Here is a 22589-nt window from a genome sequence, read left to right as displayed (position 1 = left end):
TTCTTAGGTCCATCTTCTATTTAAGTTGTTATGGAATTAAAATTAGGGAGAGGTTCCACATAATCTGAGCTGAATGTTAGGGATGTAACCCTAGTCTTGGCTTGGCAATGTATATAAGCCATGATTGTAACAAATGTATCTGTTACTTTAAATGCTAGAGAGATGTGATTGGATGCTAATTGCTTTAAGCAGCCATATAAGGAGGAAGGAACTATTACGGTTTCCTCCCTGGATAGCTACTGATGTTCCTGGTTGTTCCTGACTGTTACTGTATGAGCTTTGTATTGGAGAGAAGACTGTGTATTGGATGGTGGCTAGTCTGTAACTAAGTTACCTGTCTACATGGTGAATTGTGAGTTGAGCAACTGTAACTTCAACGAGGTGTAAATAGACTGTATATACTTCAACACTGCTTATAGTCTGTTTGGAGACTATTTATCCTATTTTTGTTATGCAAGTAAAGTTATTCTTTGTTTTACCTTCGGTGGCTGTGAGTGACTATACAGCAGCTTATTCGTTACTAACTTCCGCTGCTGAACTCTAGTCTCCTAACGGGGATAGACTTAACACTGAGTTCCCAGAGAAAGGACAATTTCAGTGCAATTCGGTGGCAACATTTGAAGGGATTCTGGGAATTATAGATCCTTCAAAGATGTTGAGGGAGCCACAGATTCTACACCTAATGAAACCCTTCAGATTATTCTGTGGAAAATGGACCATATTAACTTTTCAGTTTTGAAGGCGACATATGTCCCTGGCTGATGCTTCACACATTTATACTCAGGCTCTTACACAATCCAAACAGATAAAAAATCAGAAACAATCAGAAGAAAAATTAAGTTAGCTTTAAGGTGAAAGGGAGGGAATTTTTTTTAAATGAACATTTTCTTTTTCTAGATCAGAAATGATGAGGGAGTCAAACTATTTTCCAAAGCATCAAAAAGCAAGACAAGAAACAATGGTTAATACAAATTAACCAAGGAGAGAATCAACCTAGAACCAAGGAGAAATTTCTTAACAATAAGAGCAATCAACCAATGGAATGGCTTGCCTTCAGAAGCTGTGAGTGCTCCAATACGGGAAGCTTTCAAAAAGAGACTGGATAGCCATTTGTCTGGAATGGTTTAGGGTCTCCTGCTCGAGCAGGGGGGTTGGACTAGAAGATCTCCAAGGTATCTTCCAATTCTATTATTCTATGTTGTAAGAGTAATGTGGAAGATTAAGAGGAGGAGCTTCCGGTGATGGCGGTCGCCTCTTGAGCTCCGGGAACGCTGAGGAGCTCCCGATGGAGGAGGGGGCTGTAGCTGGTCCTCATTCCATCTGAGGGCCGAGAGTCAGACAGCACGACCACCCTGGCTTGCTTTGGACCTATTTTGGTCCGCCACGGTGGTCGGGAGGCTGGTGGAAAGGCCGGAAGAAAGGCAGAGCAGGAAACGATGTGGAGAGAGGCCGGTAATGGCGTTGGTGGTGGCGGCGCGCAGCGTGCGTAGAGGGAGAGAGGATGCGACGACGCAGAAAGAGAGAGGCTGGCAAGAGAGGCTGGAAAGAGAGGCTGGCAATGGCGATGCAGATGGGGGCGACAGCGACGGCGGCGGCAAGAAGAGGGAGAGGAGCGACGCCGCTGCCAGGGGGCCCCGTTGCGGTTTCGACATCTCCCAGTTTCGACATCTCCTGGTGGCTCCTGTGCCCTCAGGCCCGCCGGCGCCAGCAGGAGACGTTGAGAGAATTGTTATAGATAAGATGCCAGGATCACTAGGACGCTGACTGAGAGCCAGGAACACCGGATTTTGGGTGAGAGCTGTGAGAGAGCCATGGGGAGCAGGAAAATGTGTGATAGAGGCTGGGGGGGGGGGCTAGAACATCGGAGGCCGCTGGAAGCCCTGTATTAGGGCCATGGTTAGGCTAGAGCAGTGGCTGGACTAAGAACATCTGCCCCCAACCAACGAGGACTTCAGATTACCACCCAAGGAGGATCCCAGATTACTCCTGATTACCATCTATGAACTCCCACCCACCCAGGATCATCTAGGACTGCCACCCACCCTTTACCATCTTCCCACTACTTGGATATTCTATCATTTTCCGCCCCCCCTTTACCCAAGTATAATCAGGACAATGCCTTTTACCTTCTGCCGAGACCCTGACCTATTGACTGACCACTTACAATCTACGGCACCTTGACTCCACCGTGTTTTTAACATTATTTATCTGAGGTCAGACTTGCTCCGCCTGCGGGAGTCCCCTCTCTCGCAGGCATGGCCCTTGGCTCTTGCAGGGGCCCGCCTTGATGACGGGTTTGTGAACCCCGAGAGGTGGAGGAAACGGAAGCTAAGGGGATTTTTAACCAAATGTTTTTTATCTCTTTTAGGGGGTTCCAGGGAGGGTCCCAGGGTGGGAGGGTGGGTTAATCAGGCTAGGAGGGGGGCCAGTGCCAGGCAAACAGGTGAGTCCAGGAGGGAAGTGAGTGTGGTAGAGGGGGGGAGGGTAAAGGATACTTCAACAGAGGGTTGCTTTATCACAACGGTCGCGGGGAGGGGAGGATGCGAGGACCGGAGAAGATCACAAGGTCTGTTGGGAGACCGTGGCTGTTGGATACGCCCGGTCGTTTATACCAACCCCCGCAGTCTAGGTGGTCAGGAACTACAGAGTCAGGGCCTGAGGCTGATGCTTTGCAATGCAAGGTCCATGACCAACAAGGCCCCCTCATTAATGAGTTGATCTCAGAGGGGGAGCTGGACCTTGCAGGGATAACGGAGACCTGGTTGGGCCACGAGGGTGGTTTACCCCTCGTGGAAATGTGCCCACCAGGTTTCCCTGCATTCCATCAGCCCCGGGCCCTGGGTAAGGGTGGTGGGGTGGCGGTAGTTATACGGGAATGTTTAGAGCCGAGGGAGTTCACTGTACCTCAGATACCCGGATGTGAGTCCCTTGGTGTGAAATGGGGCCCAGGGAGGCAGTGGGGTCTGCTGATTGTATACTTGGCTCCTCGCTATGCATCAGCAGCCCTGCCCGAGCTCCTCGAGCTGATCTCAGAAACGGCAGTTGAGATCCCCAAACTTGTGGTTATGGGGGATTTCAACTTGCCATCGACGGGGGAAGCATCCGAGGTAGCTTGGGAGTTCATGGCTTCCATGACAGCCATGGACCTGACCCAATTAATTCAGGGCCCCACACACGAAGGTGGCCACACTCTGGACCTTGTTTTTGTATCTGAGCAGTGGACGAGTGATCTGGGAATAGGGGATCTAGTTATCACTCCCCTGTCATGGTCAGATCACTCATCTCTCCGGCTGGACTTCCCTGGCGCTACCCACCGCGAGAAGGCGGAACCAGACTGTCCAAGTTGGTACCGCCCCAAGCGCCTGATGGAACCGGATAGGTTCCAGACGGAGCTTGGGCTATTCCCTGTAGCCCTGACCCGCTCTCGGTCGGAGGACCTAGTGGCCGCCTGGAATAGGGCGGCCACTAGGGCCTTGGACCGGGTTGCGCCTTTGCGGCCTCTCCTGCGGCGACGACCCACCCGGGCTCCTTGGTTTACCGAGGACCTGAGGGTGATGAAGCACCAGAGGAGACGCCTAGAGAGCAGGTGGAGGTCCTCACGCTCCGAATCTGATCGAACACAGGTAAGAGCCTATTCTAGGACCTACCTTGTGGCATTAAGAGCGGCCAAACGTAGACATTGTGCCGCTCTTATTGCGTCCGCCGATAACCGCCCTGCCGCCCTGTTTCGGGTAACCCGCTCCCTCTTGTCACAGAGGACGCGGGAAGCCCCCTTGCAGGGCAGAGCAGAGGAGTTTGGGGAATATCTGCAGGACAAAGTCACTCAGATCCGGAGCGGATGGGCCCCCCTCAGTGGTCCAGGAGAGCCGTCAACAGTGAATCTTGTGAGACCATTCTGGGAGGAGTTTGATTCTGTTGCCCCCGAGGATTTGGACAGGTTGCGTGGACGACTGCGACCCACCACATGTTTAATGGACCCGCGTCCTTCCTGGCTGGTACTGGCATCCTGGGAAGTGACACGAGGCTGGCTCCTGGGCCTGGTGAACGCCTCGCTGGGTGAGGGGTCCTTACCTGCGAACTTGAAAGAGGCGGTGGTGAGGCCCTTACTCAAGAGGCCTTCCCTCGACCCGTTGGAGCTAGCTAATTATCGTCCAGTCTACAACCTTCCCTTTTTAGCGAAGGTTGTAGAGAATGTGGTGGCACAGCAGTTTCCGCGACACCTTGAGGAATCCGAATATCTAGACCCACGCCAGTCCGGCTTCCGACCCGGGCACAGCATGGAGACGGCCTTGGTCGCGTTGGTGGATGATCTCTGGAGGGCCAGAGATAGGGGTTGTTCCTCTATCCTGGTCCTATTAGATCTGTCAGCGGCTTTTGATACTATCGACCATGGTATCCTATTGCGCCGGCTGGAGAGGATGGGAGTTGGAGGCACCGTTCTGCAGTGGTTCAGCTCCTACCTCTCCGACCGGATGCAATGTGTGTTGGCAGGGGGGCAGAGGTCGACCCTGAGGCCACTCACTTGTGGGGTGCCACAGGGGTCGGTCCTCTCGCCCCTTCTGTTCAACGCATATGTGAAGCCGCTGGGGGAGATCATCTGCGGTTTTTGGGTGGAGTATCATCTGTATGCTGATGATACTCAGCTGTACATTTCCACCCCAAACCACCCAAACGAGGCTGTCGAAATGATGTCCCGGTGTTTGGAAGCCGTCGGGGTCTGGATGGGGGACAACAGACTCAAGCTCAACCCCTCCAAGACTGAGTGGCTGTGGCTACCAGCACCTCGGTTCAGCCAGTTGACACCATCACTGGCCATAGGGGGGGAGCAATTGCCCCCTGTGGAACGGGTGCGCAATTTGGGCGTCCTCCTAGATGCCCGGCTGTCGATGGATGACCATGTGGCAGCCGTGGCAAGGGGGGCGTTCCACCAGGTTCGCCTGGTGCGCCAATTGCGCCCCTTACTGGACCGGGATGCCCTACGCACGGTCACTCATGCACTGGTGACGTCTCGTCTGGACTACTGCAATGCCCTCTACATGGGGCTCCCCTTGGGACGTGCCCGAAGACTGCAGCTAGTCCAGAATGCGGCCACGCGGGCCATCATGGGGAGTACTAGGTACTCCCACATAACACCTCTCCTGCGCGAGCTGCACTGGCTGCCTGTGGTTTTTCGGGTGCGTTTCAAGGTGTTGATTACCATCTTTAAAGCGCTCCATGGCACAGGACCTAGCTACTTGCGGGATCGCATCCTACTGCACACATCCCTGCGACCAATTCGCTCTCACAGGGAGGGACTCCTCCTGGTGCCGTCCACCAAGCAATGCCAACGGGCGGCGCCTAGGAGTAGAGCCTTCTCTGTGATGGGCCCAACCCTCTGGAATGACCTCCCTCCAGACATTAGAACCACCACCGACTTCCGCTCCTTCCGTCAAAAACTAAAGACTCACCTGTTTCGACTAGCCGGCTTGGCCCATCCATAGTTTTACCTCACCTCCTGCCAGATATTTTAGTCGGGTTAATTTTAACTTTCTGGGGTATTTTTAGGGGTTATTTTTTAATATGGTTTTAATAGCTTTACTTTAAGATACAGTCTTTTAACCTCCTCATCTAATTTAAGGATTTGTGTATTTATATTTATTCCTATGTATTTGTGTTTTAATTTGACTGTACACCGCCCCGAGTCCCTTTTGGGAGAGGGGGCGGTCTAGAAATCTAAATAAAAGTAAAGTAAAGTAAAGTGTCAAGCATTCCTCAGATCAGTACAAGAATGGCTATCTATCAAGATGATGGATAGATAGATGATAGACAGACAGGCAGGCAGACAGACAGACAGACAGACAGACAGACATGTTTTTGCAGTACCTGGGCAGGCAGATTTTCTTCATTTGCTTTACCAATTTTTAGTTATATTTCCCTTTCATTTGCAGAGTTTTGTACATTAACAAACTTTTGTATAATTTAAATGTTGTCATGGGCACTAATCATTATGTCGGGAAGGAGATGCATATTTTATGCTGTAAGCAGAATTTGCAATCAAGCTTAATAAAATACCATTGTGAAAATCAATAAAAATTAAGAGAATTTTTGACTGACAGAATTGGTAGACCAAGAGTAAACTTAATAATCCTTCCTTGGATTTTTTTTTCTTTTTCCTAGGGACTAAAATCAAATGACCCATCATTCATTTTTAACCAAATTTGACCTAGGTTGTCCTTAATTCACTTGCTATGCCAGACAATAATGAATAAAATATCTCTATTTCCCATTCTGACTCTTTACACACTGTGCAGATTGCCAGCAAATCATTAATTGGCTTCTTAGATGCTTCCTGCTATAGCATTTGCGGTCTGCACATGCAATCCAGATGTGCAATTTCTTCATTTTGACTTTCTCACTTTTTTAAAAAAAAGATATCGAATACCTCCACATTATATTATGTTACCGCAAATCACCAAAAAATGGATGAATGTTGACACTTATATACAAATGCAGATAATCCTAGGAGAATTTCAGGAATGCCTGAAAAGAGGAAAATTCTCTTTCACTACAGGGGCTCAATAGCTGCATTTATGTGTCTGTTAACTTTCACAAGGTTTGCTTTTGATTGTCAGCATTTACAAGCAGCCTTGATCATCCCTACATTAACATGCCTTGTAGTACATGTATACATTGGATTACTTCCCTAATGAATAGTCTCAAATCAGCTTGGAGCACAAACTAATTCAGAGCACATTTGCTATGTAGGTAAATTTGCTCTGATGGGAGGCAATAATTTGTTTGCAGCAACTCCTGAGCCTCTTAATGAGCAGGAATGCTACTTAAGATTTTTTGCAGCATCGAAGCCTATTGCCAGACTGAATGAGAATACGAGAACCGAAGCCTGAGATCTCTGAAAACTCCCAAGTTTGGGAAGGCTGGTGTTACTGCCATACAGGTAGTCTTTGATCTGGAAGCCATCTTTTACATATGGGCCAGTGGTGGATTCCTACCGGTTCAGACCGGTTTGGCCGAACTGGTAGTGGTTTGGTGGCCTGGGTCATTGGAACCAGCAGTGACCCAGGCCTGCCACACCCCTGAACCAGTTCTCCAGGCGCCGCCAGCTGGTTTTTTGCTTCTGTGTAAGCGCAGAACAATATTTATTGTACTGCACATGTGTGCATTGCGCGCATCAAGCGTGCACGGGGGCACCCACTAGAGAACCAGCAGTAGTGACTGCCAACCGGCAATAGTGACTGCTGGAACCCACTCCTGATTTGGGCCTTCAGGCCTGCCACATTTTCTACTGTGCAAAACTGGGAAGAGGGATTCTATAGAGTGTGGGTGATATATAGTCAAAATAACATTCTTTCTCAGAAAGTTAAGGTCACCTTACCCTGCAGCTGCATTGAGGTGACTTGGAGGCATCTCCAGTTTTGGATGGTGCCTGATTGGAGCATATGATGGACATGTGGGTGCTGGGCAAGGACTTGGACTTTGGTTTGGGTGGGGAAAACCTGGAAACTTTCAGATTCGGGTTTTCCCAGATGTGCCAATATGACATCTCTAATACAATAGAACTTTGAAAAACTCAAGCCTCGGAGTCTTCTTTTGTTGGGAGGTGTTACTTGGAACTCTGACACTTGTGACCACAACTGGGAACAGAATTTTCCAAAGCCAAACAGTTGTTAAGTGAGTTGCACCTGATTGTTTTTGCCAGAGTTGTTAAGTGAAACTGCATTGGTTAAGTGCATTATGCAGTTGTTAAATGAATCCAGCTTCCCCTATTGACTTTGCTTGTCAGAAGCCTTCTGGGAAACTTGCAAGACATTTATTAGGTGAATTTGGCCCCATTTCATTACCTTCCTTGCCACGGTTGTTAAGTGAACCACTGCAGTTGTTAAGTTGGTAACTGCAAATAGTGATCACATGACTCAGAGTGCTGCAACCGTCATAAATACATGCTGGTTGCCTGGATGTTGATCACATGATCATGGGGGTGCTACAATGGTCATAAGTGTGAGTATTGGTCATAAGGCACTTTTTTTCAGTGCTATGGTAATTTTGAACAGATCATGCTAAGTGGATGGTTGTAAGTCAAAGTCTTCCTGTACATTTCCCGTAGCACATAAAAGACCCGTCTTTGATCATCTGGAGTTCTAAGGCTATAACCAAAACCCAAATGATGAAGTTGACTCTTCGGAAGAAGAATACAGGTAGTCCTCAACTTACAATCACAACTGAGCCCAACATTTCTGTTGCTAAGCAAGACATTTGTTAGGCGAATTTGGCCCCATTTTATTACCTTCCTTGCCACGGTTGTTAAGTGAACCACTGCAGTTGTTAAGTTGGTTACTTGGTTGTTAAGTGACTCTGGCTTCCCCATTGCTTGTCAGAAGGTCGCAAAGGGGGGATCACATGACCCTAAGACACTGCAATTGCCATAAATAGGAGTCAATTGCCAAGCACCTGAATTTTGATCACGTGACTATAGGGAGGCCTAAGTCAGAAAAATGGTCATAAGTCATTTTTTCAGTGCTGTTGTAACCTCAAACAGTCACTAAATGAACGGTTGTAAGTTGAGGACTACCTGTAGTTCCCCTCGCAATATTTGTTGAAAACAGTCAATCCCTGCAGAGATCTGTATCCAATCCTATATGTAGCACTCAGAACCCCTAGTGAAGAGAAACAATGGAGAAGCTCAATCAGCAGCAGTATAGTTTGCCAAAGGGACCCTATCAGAGGTGGTATTCAGATGGTTCGTGTTGTATTCCCTGTTTTCCTCGACCTACGACGGGGATTCCCTCGCTGACAGCTAGCAACAGCCAAGCCGCGTCTTAGCCAATCAGACGCGGCCTGGCTGAAGGCGGGCTGTTCCTTCCTTCCGATTGGTTTCCCTGCTTCACAGCTCTTGTATAAATAGCTGTCAAGCAGGGGAACGCTTGCTTCTCTCCTGTACTGTTGTGTTACTGCTTGTTCTAATAAATCGTTGAACTTTACCTCAGCTGTGTCCAGCCTCGTCCTTCGCCCACCATTCAGCAGTTCGGACCGGATCAGCCAAGCTGGCAATGGAAATAATGGGTGGCCCTGCTTACCTGCCCACCCATCCAGGCTCTATGGCATCCTATTTAGACATGTTTTCAAGCTGCGCACATGCGTGCAAGTCACAACGCAATCAAAGTGCATGTGCAGAAAGCCGAGTGCATGTGTAGACAGGGCGCGCTCACATTTGCGAAACAGTAGGGAAAGAAAGTGAATGCCACCTCTGGACCCTATTACAGAAAGGGTGGCGAGCACACAAAAACTGCATCTGTGTCCAAGCTTTGGCAGATGAGCTCATTCTAGGCCTAGCCTTGAAGAATCCCTTGCAAGGTCAGGAGGAATCTGGCGATAACAGAGCTCATTTCAAACCAAGGAGCTCCATCAGCCAAGTGGAAACATGTTCAATGCTGTTGGTTTCAGTGATGAATTAATCTAGGGAGCCAAGCTACAAAATTATCTTCGCTCACCTGCAAATCAGCTCATTGGAATCAATCAAACTTTCTTCTGAATAGGCCTCTGCAAGGTTGCTGAGTAAATCTCCCTGACTGGAATCGCTAGGATCCCCAAAAGCTTAATTTCAGGCCTCATTGCAAGGAACGAGGTGCCTGAATAAATAATAAAAATGGCACATTATCTTCTTTTATGGACACTGATTATATGGAATGACAGCAGAGCGATGCTCTGCAGTATAAAAACTATAGCCTTATTGTTTAATTTTAAGTGAGAAGCATATGCCTGGAATTTGAAATCCACTGCTTTCAACAAATGTTGAAATGCCATAGATATCCAGGGGAAACATCCTTTAGTACTGGACGCATCAGCTCTTCTCTGTCTTTTCTCTTCTTCTGCTGTTTGACCCTTTTTCTAAAGCATAATGTGGAAATATGGGTTATAGAGTTGCTTCTGATGGAAACCAGAACACACTTGGTTTTCTTAAAAAATTATTGCTGGGCTGTGGCCTTAGTTACCGAAGGATAATGTTTCCTGAAATGGACGTTTGAATTGTTTCATGCTGTTCCCTGATCTTTTTGCGGATTCATATTCCACACGGTCCACGATATACATCCATCCTGTAACTCAATCCTGGTTTTCCCCTTGATTCTAATGTTAAAGTCCTGGGATCGATCTATTTAAAATGTTCACGTGGTAGTAATTCATTTGGCGTAATTCTGGGCTACTGCATTGAAATATTCATATTGTCAGGATTATTAAGAAAAAGCAAGTCAACAGCACAGTTTATGAAAGAAGGGAGACAATTGTAATTATAAAAACATTCACATCCCATATTTTAAAATATATGGGAAGCACTTATAGGTGGTGTTCATTTATCATGTTAAACCATAATGTGTACTGCTTGTTTGAGGCTTAGAGTAATGAGAGAGCTCAGCTGCTATGCCTTGCATTATGTATAAACTGGGTCATTATGGTTTTGCAATAAACCCTAATTAAAAATGTTCTGGTTTAGTGTTTTTAAACTTAATTATACTTAATTATATTTAATTATATTGTATTTATTATATGAAGACAAAGACATCAAAATATGTTGGCTTTGGTACACAGAAACTGTAATTCTCTCTCTCTCTCTCTCTCTCTCTCTCTCTCTCCTCCCTCCCTCCCTCCCTCCCTCCCTCCCTCCCTCCCTCCCTCCCTCTCCCCTCTTATCCATTCTTGAAATATAAAAGGAAGGACCGTCACTTCAGACAAGTGGAAGGATGTCCACAACATATGGTCAAAACAAGTCAAGATAGTGACTGCACAGATGGCTGTTTATTTTTCATATGCATTGCAAGCATCTCACCTCCGTCCTTATTTGTGTTGACTATACCCTGAAGACATTCCTGGTCAAGGCCAAATCTTGGTGATTTCATGGACATGTCCTTATAATCATCATGGCAAAACTACAAGTAAATGTTAACTTCTTAGATATTTTTTTTTAAAAAAAAAACCTTTCCTGTCTAGCCTACCACCTGGATTTTCTGGTGATCTTCAGCCTACCTATTAGATCCAGCTCAGTTTAGGTTTTTCAAGATCAGTCAAGACAATCACACTTGGCCAATAAAGAATATTCAATATTCTATTAAGCAATGGCTTCTTTTTCTTTTTCCTTGCCATCCAGTCAAGTTCACTTTCTCCTTTGTCTCTCTTTTCCCTGAAAAACCATCTTCTCTCAGTCTTTTGGTCATCATTCTAAAATCATTCACTCCCTGATAGTGGGGCTTGGATTTTCTCTCCACTGTAAAGTTTCCTTCCTTCCTTCCTTCCTTCCTTCCTTCCTTCCTTCCTTCCTTCCTTCCTTCCTTCCTTCCCTCCCTCCCTCCCTCCCTCCCTCCCTCCCTCCCTTCCTCTAATGTGTAATCTGCTTTGGTTATATTGCAATATAGTATTCTTGACTAGTAATTACTTTTTTTGAATTTATACTGTTGTACTTGAGCTGGTCCTAAACTTTAATCCTGGCAAATGATCTGTCTAGGTTTCTAAAATATATCCCATTGATTCTGAAGATTGCCCAACCTTGTCCCCCTGTTAGAATAACAGCTCAATAATTCCAAGTTATACTCCCTATCTTCTACTTCAAGATTTGAAATCAGTTTTCTCTTTCTTCCCCAAAGGTGGTGAGGCTGGAGTTTGTGACAAAGGGAGCCATACCTCACTTGTGAAAGTGGCTTGAAGATATCTGCAATATGTCTGCATTATGTCTGACAGGATATGTACAGGTAATCCTCGGCTTACAACCATTCATTTAGTGTCTGTTTGAAGTTACAACGGCGCTGAAAAAATGGCATGACTGTTCTTCACACTTACGACTGTCGCAGCATCCCTGTGATCACAGTAAAAAGTTGTGGTTGTAATGTTATCTTCTACTCTTCTAAAGAGAGTCGGAAGTTGCTACCTGTTTCTTTCCTTTTCCCTTTTCACACCATTCCCCCACTTTTCCTCCCCCCCTCCTGCCTTTCTATTAATTTATTGAATTTTTCTTTGTATTTTATATTTTGATAAACCAATAAAAAGTTTCACTAAAAAACAAGTGTAGCAAGAAAGGTCATAAAATTGGGTAAAAATCACTTAACAACTGTCTCATTTAGCAATGGAAATGTTGGGCTCATTTGTGATCATAAGGTGAGGACTTGCTGCATTCTGTGTCTGAGCTAATAGCTTCTACAAGCTGCAAACAGAACAGTGCCTCAATTAAGAAAGCTTGCTGTTCCCAGCCTCCCATTCTTTTCTTCTTTTTTTTACATCAGGGTATCCTCAGCTGACTGTTTTGGGATGAGCACACAGGGTGGCCTAATTTTGTCAGATATGATGACCCTGGAAACTTGGGCCAAGCTAGATAGGATTTGAAAGGTTAAAACTAGAGATGACCTGCAACAGGCCATATGCACACCAAGGACATAAGTCTTTTATGCTTTGGGTCTAAGGAATATAAATTGAGATGTAATCTCTTTTATAGCTTTGCAACTTATGGCTTTGATCAAAGTGGAGAAAATGATTTACTGGCAACATTTGCCTTTTGTTATATATGGCAATGCTTTGTGGGTAGAAGCAGAAACTCGAGGATTGATAATATCTTCCAGAACCTTTTTGTGACTGTTGCTAGTTCAAATTAGATGTGAGCTAGTATTACTGAGGGCTGCTTCAGTTACTACATTTATTTTACGATGTTCTGGGTATAGAACACAGTTATTTCGAGTCCTGCACATTTTTGGGGGGGTAAGATCATCAATTTTGCTACTGAAGCTCTAAACAAATGTTTACACCACACACTGTTTGATGATTGCTGCACACCCAAGGCCACGATCTCTTGATTGTGAAAACATGGCCACAATGGCGGATTTTCCAGTGAGTGATCCCCTGAAATGCCTCCATTTATTTTCTTTGTAAAGAAGGGAATGAGAAAGGAACCAGAGGTGGGTTCCTACTGGTTCGGCTGAACCGGTAGTGGTTTGCTGGTCTGGGTAGCCGGAACCGGCAGTGACCCAGGCCTGCCACGCAGTGGTGGGTTTCAAATTTTTTTAGAACCTCTTCTGTAGGTGTGGCCTGCTTTGTGGGAGTGGCTTGCCGGCCATGTGACCAGGTGGGAGTGGCTTGCCAGCCATGTGACTGGGTGGGCATGACCAACTTGTAAAATGTGGTGAAACTCACTTAACAACGCTCTTGCTTAGCAACTAAAATGTTGGCTCAGGAACTCTGGCATTGAAGTGTGCAAGTCTTAAAACTGTCAAGTTACAAGACCCTTGCATCCGTAACCCTTTAGAAAAAAAACCCCAAGGGTGTTCAAACTTGACAGCTTTAAGACTTGTGGACTTCAACTCCCAGAATTCCTCCTCTCGCTCTTCATCTTGATGTTGTGCGGACAGGCGGGGGGAGGGAGCTGGAACCGGTTCTAAATAAACTGTAGATTTGTGGAACCTCTTCTACAGAAGAGGTTAGAACTGGCAGGAACCCACCTCTGCTGCCACACCTCTAAACTGGTTCCCCAGTTGGCACGGCATGTTTTTTTTCATTTTTTAATGTTCTGCGCATATGCAGACCTATTTATGGGCAACAGCGCACACGCACAGAGTGTGCATTTGGCGCATGCTCAAATGAAGCGAGCGCGTATACGTAAAATTACTCCTGCACCGAACTGGCAGTAATGCCCCTGAAGCGGCCATTATTCAATGCAACCTAACAATACTTTCCTTTGGTTGGGCAAGAAGTGATTTAATTTTCCTACTGAATCTTCCCATCTAGAAAAGAGGGACAAAAGATAGATCTCGGGATCTTTGGGTAAACTGCTGGATATTTTCCAGGATTTATGAGTCATTGTTTAAGAAACAAAGAAAGCCTTCCATATGCAATAAAATAATCCCGACTCAAATTTATGATGTCTTGGGATCATGTGATTACCTTTTGCAGCCTTCTGACAGCTAATTCAGAAGGGGACCCAGATTCACTTAACAACCGTGAATTAGAATCTGTGCAATAGCAACACAAGTTTCTTGCAGATAAGATGTCTACAAGCCTTGAGGAGATTCCATATAGTAATGGCACTTAGACTTATATACTGCTTTACAGCCCTCTCTAGGCAATTTACAGAGTCAGCCTATTGTCCCCAGCAATCTGGGTTCTCATTTAGTGACATTTACAGGCTGAGTTGACCTTGAGCTTGGGTGGAATTGAACTGACAAACTGCAGGCAGCCAGGAGGCAGTAGAAATAGATTGTACTACTGCACTCTAACCACTGGGCCACCACATCTCCTATATGTAACACTTTCCTTTGGAAAGTGTTCCCAGGTTCGTCAAATCCATAGAATCATAGAGTTGGAAGGGAACTGAGATGTCATGAAGTCCACCCTTCAGGACATTACAGGATTCACGATCTCCACTTGATGATTAATCAGATTCTGCTTCAAAACCTTCAGGGGAAGAAATCACTCCATGTGGTAACCTATCAAGAAGTTCTTCCTAATGCCTGATCTATATCTACATCCTTGAATTTCAACTCATCAGTTCTAGTCTTACCTTCTAGAGCAAGTGAGAATAAGTCCGAATCCTCTATAATGTGACAGTACTTCAGCTATTTATCAGTTGTCATGTCTCCTTTCAACCTTCTATTCTGTAAGCTAACTGCACCTAGAGGTTTTTTAACCAATTCTTACAGGACTTGGTATTCTAGACCTTCCACCATCTTTGTAGCCTTTCTCAGGACTTGCTCCTGTTTATCAATGCTTTGGTAAACTGAGGTATGCAGAATTGGACACAATGCTCCAAGTGAGTCCTAAACAAAGAAGAATGGAGTAGAATAATTACCGCCTGTGATTTGGACTCTATACTCCTCTTAACCCTCCTCAAGATGTCATTGGTCTTCTTTTCAGTGGCATTACATTGATAGGACATGTTGAGTTTGTGATCTATTACTGCAGGTAGTCCTCAACTTACGATCACAACTGAGCCCAACATTTCTGTTGCTAAGTGAGACCTTTGTTAAGTGAGTTTTGACACATTTTACGACATAACTTGCCACATTTATGAAGTGAATCACTGCAGTTGTTAAATTAGTAACATGGTTGCTAAGTGACTCTAAGACAATCTTTGCCGCCACCGCTGCCGGGCGTGTCTGCGCAGAACTCCCCGGTGCGGCACAGTTCCAGGATGGTGGCAAGCTAAGGCAAACTCTTCCGCCACCACTGCTGGGTGTGTCCGCGCAGAACTCCCTGGTGCAGTGCAGTTCCAGGATGGCAGAGATCTAAGGCATGCTCTGCCCCCATCACCGCCATTGCCGGGCACATCTTCACAGGTGAACTTCCCAGGAAGGGCTCCAAACATGCCCCCATAGTTTTCAAAATTGTCCCTGTGAAGCAGTGGTGGGATTCAGCCAGTTCGCACCACTTCGGGAAAACCGGTTGTTAACTTACTGAGCAGTATGGTGAACTGCTTGCTGGAAGAAATCATTAGGGCAGATTACTGGTTGTTACATTATTTGAATCCCAACCACTGCTGTGAAAGATTTGCAAAGACCCAATACTGAGGAAAATTAAATTTTTGCAAGCCAAATCAGGTATTTGCATCTCAAAATTTGTAGGGACATTCTTTACATTGCTTTGTAACAAGAAACACAAGCCCTTAGTGTTCCATGTGGAGGTTTCCTTTTGACAAAGAGTTTGAATGTCAGCTTAGAGCTGTGGTGCAGTATTGCAGGCTAACTTACCACTCACTCTAGGAATTCGATCCCTAGTGGCTCAAGGTTGATTCAGACTTCCATCCTTCCGAGATCCATAAAATGAGGATCCAGATTGTTGGGGGGCAATATGCTGACTCTGTAAACTGCTTAGAGAGGGCTGCGAAGGCACTGTGGAACGGTATAGAAGTTTAAGTGTCATTGCTATTGTTATGCAATATGGTAAACTTTCATTTTCAGATATTACCTCGTCTCCCTCCTCCCCCGCCCCCAAGAAAAAAACCCAGCAGGCAGCTAAACTGTTGCTATTGACTTAGGATAGCAGGGCAAGAATGGCATTCAATTTGTAGCTATTCTGTTTCTAATAAGCTCGTCTATAATTCTTCTCAATGCAGCATGCACTTGGGTTGTCCCAGAGTAGTTACAGAATAGTTCATGGAAACATTGGCTTAATGAAGGCCTCCCCTTTCTAAAAGATGTGATCTGTATTGTTCATGATAGGGGCAAGAAACATTTAAGTTATAATACATTCCTGAAATTCTAGAGAGGAACATTTTCAGCTGATGTTTCTTTTTTTAAAAAAAATCGCCATTGTGGTGTTGTTGTTTTTGCCTTGTCTGTAAAAGGAGGGGGGGAAATAAAAGGAGACATGTATCACAACACAGTCCATCAGTATTTCAAGCATGGTTTTTGTTATTGTCATAATTAGTCTTTTTTTTTAAAAAAAACCTTGCCTATGAATATGGACAAACATGCCTAAGTCATGCCCAAGTACAAATCCTATAACGTATACAATTCAGAGCACACTGGGAGTTTGATGGCTAATAATTTGGACATTATGTCAGTAATATGATGCACTACTGGAATTATTAATTGCACACAAGCTGAACTGGATAGGATGGACCAAAAATAAGAAAGAAGATGACTGCTCAACATCCCTGTATTACATCTCTGTAGTGATATTGATAGATTATATCTGCCCAGCAGAAATAGAGGCAAAGGTTTCTTTCCAGTCACACAAACTGTCTAAGAAATAAGGGTACATTGGTTGATTACGTAAACAAACTGCCAAGAATAAGCATCAATGCAAGTTAAAAATGGGAAATTATTCAATGTACAGGAAAACCTCAAAGGACTATTGAAATTATGTAATAAAAATATGAACAGAATGTTGGGGGGGGGAGTATTACAAGGTCAATTTCTACAAAAGATCAAGGGGAGAGTGGAGTCAACAGGAAGTTGTCCAGCTGGACAGATGTGGGTTGTGTGGGCTCTTAAGAGTCTCACATGAACCCTGTCTGACAAACCATCTCCGAGATTCTTTTGAATCAGAACCTCCACTGGAGGTGGGGGCGAAGAAGGGCAGTGTCTCATCAGACCCTGGGGAAAACAACAGATCCCTCGTGGATTAGAGATTTGCCTATGAATCGGAGTCATGGCGGCAGCCTTCAACATGGCTGACAAGATGCTGACTTTTTGTCAAAATAATTTTAGAGGGGAATGGAAGAGATGAAAGGCAGGGTAAGGAAATTTATTTAACCCACAACTACAAATTAAACCTGGAAAAGGCAAAGAAATGTTGAGAACATAAATAATATTGATGGTCAGATCAGGACTTTATTTCTCCAAAAGGAAAGGAAAAAGGAAGGTGGAGGGTTGTAACACCAGCCCCCCCCCCCCAAGCTCTTTATTTGTAATGCTTTCGGACAGAAGGATAGAAATCAGAGAAGTGGCAAACCCACGCAATTATAAACTTTAAATTTGGTTTTGGATCCCGAAGAGTTTTACTTTGTTTGAATTCCTCCCAGCTAATATAAACAAGAAAAAAATCACAACTTCTTACTGATAATGGAAACTTAACCTTGACTGTGCGGGAAGTTTTAATTAACCAACTGCCATAAGTTAGAAGGAGGCAAGAAAAACTCTTGGCTGATTACAAGCTTGCTACAAGTGATTTATTTTGAGCATTAAAGGAAAGAATAAAACATCACACTCAAGAAGTGGGAAATACGAAGGTTTCTTTTTCCTTCTCCTTTTTTTTCTCTCTTCTGCAAAAGATTAAGATGCGTAAGCTTTTCTTCTGGTTTCAAACTACTTGGATTAACAACATTTAAGGTGGACCAGAAATTTTGAAATAAGACTTGTATAATTACCTGCAATCTTAGAACTGGATATTAAGGAACAACAAAAGACTAAGATGGCTCCCATTGCATTTCTCCATAGCAGTTAAAGTAGATAAACTTAAGGTGGATTAGAACTCTGAAACATGAATTGTATAATTAACTATAACTTTGGAACTGAACATCATGGAAAACTGGGAATTAGAAGAACTACGTGAAATTATTAAAAATATGTATAAATCATTAAAATCAAGCCTAAATAGAATCCTGAACCCAGGGAAGCAGAGATCTAAAGAAGAATTCAAAGAATAAGAAGGGGGGCAAGGCAACAAAGGGGAAGAAAGGGAGGGAAATAAAAAGCAGACAAAAAACTCCATCAGACTTGGCAGCGGTATAGGGAAAACAGTAAAAAGAGGAGGTGTCCCAACAAAAGGGAATAAAAAGCAGAGAAAAGTGGTTTTGAAGGTTGTTAGTGGTATAAGGAAAATTGAACTAGGAGACGATGCCCCAACAAAGAGAAATGTAAAATATGCTTGTGAGTGTGGCTGGGGGAAAAATGATGGGAATGGAGGTGTTAAAATAAAAACAAAGAAAAGGGAAAAGACAGGAACAGAGAAGTGGGACAAAAGACTTACAAGGAAAAAATCAGACACCTAGATATATAAAAATATAAAGCAAGATAAGGGTTTTATTCCTAAATATGATAATAAAATGGAGTTGCTAACTGGTTGAACATAATAATGGAAAGATAACAAAAAAAGACCAAAATATATGAATATGGATAAAAATGAAACCGATATGGGGAGTTTGTAAAGCAGAGGCTTGTGTTTCACTTTTATACATGATAATTAAATTGAGCTGAAAATGACAACAGAAGGGTAACCAAACATGGGTTAAAATATATGAAACATGGATATATATAGAATTTTTAAAATGATGAACAAAGTGAGATGTTTACTGCTTGTCATTTTATATAATAGATTAAGGGAATCGTAATGAACATTGAACAGTGAACTTTGTCATTTATAGACAATTTAAGGATAATCTAATCCAAGATACAGAAAAATAGAGAGGAAACATGGAATATATCTACAATGGGAAACTACTGAGACTTATAGACAGAACCAAAAATTGGGTATGCGTAAGGATGTATAATTATATAAAGATAATGAGAATAGCTAGGAACGGTAACCAGGTCTACATCTCGACCAAAATTAGGCTGGGGGGGATGGGATTTAAAAGTACAATGACTATATATATATACTTTTTTGTTCTATTTTTTTTAAGAAAGGAGGAGAATATATGTTAAAATCAAATATGTATATTGAAAAGGAACTATAAATATCATCAACATAAAATGGAGCTTGCTCAGGAACTGAAATACACCAAGTAAATGAGATGAAGAGTGGGAAGAAAAGGAGAGAGGTAAGGGAAGAAGAGAGGTATAGGAGAGAAGGCAAGGCGGGGGGAAGAGGAGGAGAGAAATGAGAAGCGGAAAGGCGGGAGAGGAGGAGGAGAGAGGAAGGGAAGTAGAGTAGGGAAGGATGACAGAGGGAAGAAAGGAGGTAGGGAGGGGGAGGAGAGAGAGGGAGAAGAAAGTGATGGATAAGGACAACTATGGTGTATGGAGAGCAGAAGAACTAATAATTGTGTTTCAGGAGTTGATGGTAAGATGAATTGATGTAGACATTTAATAATACAAAACGATGCTGGCTATGTAATAGTATACATGTGATTATATGTTATGAAAATGAAAAAATATTTTTTTTAACTAAAAAATAAAAAAGATCAAGGGGAAAGTGAATGAAGCTAAAACCCGGCAATGGCTTACAACTGGAATATTAAAAAAAAGAAAATAACTGAAGTCTTGATTTTGGCTGCTTGAGAGCAAGCTATTTGAACTAATGCAATGAAGATCAAAATTGAAAAGTGCCGATTGTACAAAGAAGCAGAAGAAACAGTAGATCACGTACTCAAGTCATGCAAGAAGATTGCACAAACTGAATATAAACAATGAGATAATACAGTTGCCAAAATGATTCGCTGGAATATCTGTAATAAGCATCATGTAGTAGTAATGAAAAATTGATGAAAACACAAAGTTGACAAAAAATAGCCAAAAATAAGCAGGTTAAATTATTGTGGGATTTCTGAATACAGACTAATAAAGTCATGCCTCATAACATATCAGATATAAGTGTGACTGAACAGAATAAAGTGTGGATATTTGATGTAACAATACCAGGGAATGGCAGAACAGAAGACAAACATTTTGGAGGAAATCATAAAGTATCAAGATCTGAAAACTGAAATTGAAAGATTATGGCATAAACCAACTGTGGGGGTCCCAATGGTTATCAATAAACTGCTTGCCATATCAAAAATTTTGGACAACTCTGTGCATTGACATAATTTCTGCCTGTCAATTACAAAAAGCCACACTGCTTTTGGATTCACAAATGCCACACATATACATTATGACATCCTGGGTTCTTGGGAAGAACATGACGCGCATGAAGGCCAACACTAACAAAAGAAGTGGCAGCTACGATGTCATATTCTACATTTAATAATAAAATTGGCAGAAAGAAAAACAAAAAAGCCTAGAAGATGGATGTGGCAGTATGGTGACAGTAGAACAGAAGAAAAAGAACTGGAGAAAATCACAACATAAAAAGGCATGCAAATAGAAGTAGAATAACATTTAGGCAAGAAAAATGAAATGCACAGGTACAGTATAGGTGGTACCTTGCTCAATAGTAGCAACTGTGAGAGGGATCTTGGAGTCCTAGTGGACAACCATTTAAATATGAGTCAGCAGTGTGCAGCAGCTGCCAAAAAAGCCAACACAGTTCTTGGCTGCATCAACAGAGGGATAGAATCAAGATCACGTGAAGTGTTAATACCCCTTTATAATGCCTTGGTAAGGCCACACTTGGAATACTGCATTCAGGCATGATGTAAAAAAGATGGGGAAAGAGTGCAGAGAAGAGCAACAAGGATGATTAGAGGACTGGAGGCTAAAACATATGAAGAACGGTTGCAGGAACTGGGTATGTCTAGTTTAATGAAAAGAACTGTGGCAAAAGAAAATAAAGCATAGTACCAATAATAATAGGCACTTTGGGTGAAATCCAGTGGTGGGTTTTGAATTTTTTTTAGAACTTCTTCTGTAGGTGTCGCCTGCTTTGTGGGAGTGACGTGCCAGCCATGTGACTGGGTGGGAGTGGCTTGGCAGTCATGTGACTGGGTGGGCCTGGCCAATTTGTAAAATGTGGTGAAACTCACTTAACAACGCTCTTGCTTAGCAACCAAAATGTTGGCTCAGGAACTCTGGCATTGAAGTGTGCAAGTCTTAAAGCTGTCAAGTTACAAGACCCTTGCACCCCTAACCCTTTAGAAAAAAACCACATGGATGTTCAAATTTGATAGCTTTAAGACTTTAAGGTTTAGATAGGACTCTTAGAGGCGGGTGGGGTGATTGGTGAGCCAGCCAATCCGGGCCAAGAGTGGTGCGGATGGGTGGGGGGAGGGAGCAGGAACCAGTTCTAAACGGCACGGTAGATTTGTGCAACCTCTTCTATAGAAGAGGTTTGAACTGGCAGGAACCCACCCCTGGTGCAATCCCAAAACATCTGGAGTACCACTTGAATGCCATCGCATTGCAAAATTCCCATCAATCAATTGCAAAAGGCAGTTTTAGTTGGAACAGCTTATATTTTGTCATAATACTTTTAACACCATCAAAAGCAACATCTGCCTATCCCTGCTCATTGGGAAGGACTCAATAGGTGGATTTAAATGCCAAATCCAAACTAAACATCTGGCTGACTGTGCAACCAACTACAATAACAATTAATGCTAAACTGCAAAAAAGAGAGAGAGAGAGAGAGGAAATGCTCTAAGAGCCTGGATGGCACAGAATGCAGTACTGCAGGCTACTTCTGCTGACTGCCAGTTGCCAGCAATTTGGCAGTTCAAGTCTCATTGGTTCAAGGTTGACTCAGCCTTCCATTCTTCCGAGATCAGTAAAATGAGAAGCCAAATTGTTGGGGGCAATATGCTGACTCTGTAAATGGCTTACAGAGAGCTGTAAAGCATGGTGAAGTAGTATATAAATCTAAGTGCTATTGCTGTTGTATGACAGTCAGTGGTGGGTTTCAAAAAATTTTGGAACGTCTTCTATAGGTGTGGCCTGCTTTGTGGCAGTGGCTTGCCGACCATGTGACCGAGTGGGAGTGGCTTGCTGGCCATGTGACTGAGTGGGAGTGGCTTGGCAGTCATGTGACAGGGTGGGAGTGGCCAAGACGATGTCACTGAATTCTTTGCCGCAATGGATGATCTACAAAAGGAAGATATTAAAAAGGAAATTTATTATTTTGTGCACTTACTATTTAAATAAGATTAAAATAAGTACACAAAACAATAAAAGAGCTACTTACAGAAGGTAAGTAGTTTACTACTTACTACTTGTATTTCAAAGGAAATACAATACATATTTAATTTTACACATGTTAACAGCTGCCGAAATTGTGTTTGCACAACAGTGGAAAAAACAGATATGAAAATGAATAAATATTAGAATGTGCAGGAATGAATAAACTGATAATTAAAATCAAGAAGGCTTCGAATACTTTTTCACGTGGGATTTGTTTTATCAATTGCTAACTAACAGAAACAGCAATTAGAAATCTAAAAGTATGAAAGAAAACATCAATTATGTAAGGAAAGGTCACTAAAATGTATAAGGAAATATTATTAGTACTTGATCATTATTAATGTGTAGATA

At 43.4% G+C, this 22589-nt stretch overlaps 1 long non-coding RNA gene across 1 annotated transcript in view; it reads left to right on the top strand.

Moving 5' to 3' along the window:
- Positions 1–253: 253 nt before the first annotated feature.
- LOC309384585 overlaps positions 254–22589 on the top strand; it is a 131215-nt gene continuing 108879 nt past the window's right edge. Inside the window, exons 1-3 of the long non-coding RNA XR_014174082.1 lie at positions 254–352; positions 10701–10922; positions 11628–11732. This is a non-coding gene — a long non-coding RNA (uncharacterized lncRNA). The remainder of the gene's footprint in view (positions 353–10700; positions 10923–11627; positions 11733–22589) is intronic.

The sequence above is a fragment of the Natrix helvetica genome (assembly GCF_964273705.1).
Source record: "Natrix helvetica genome assembly, chromosome: 1".
In the NCBI taxonomy this organism is placed as follows: Eukaryota; Metazoa; Chordata; class Lepidosauria; order Squamata; family Natricidae; genus Natrix; species Natrix helvetica.
Note: the sequence above shows the minus strand (reverse complement) of the source record. Positions and strands in the feature narration are given on the sequence as shown.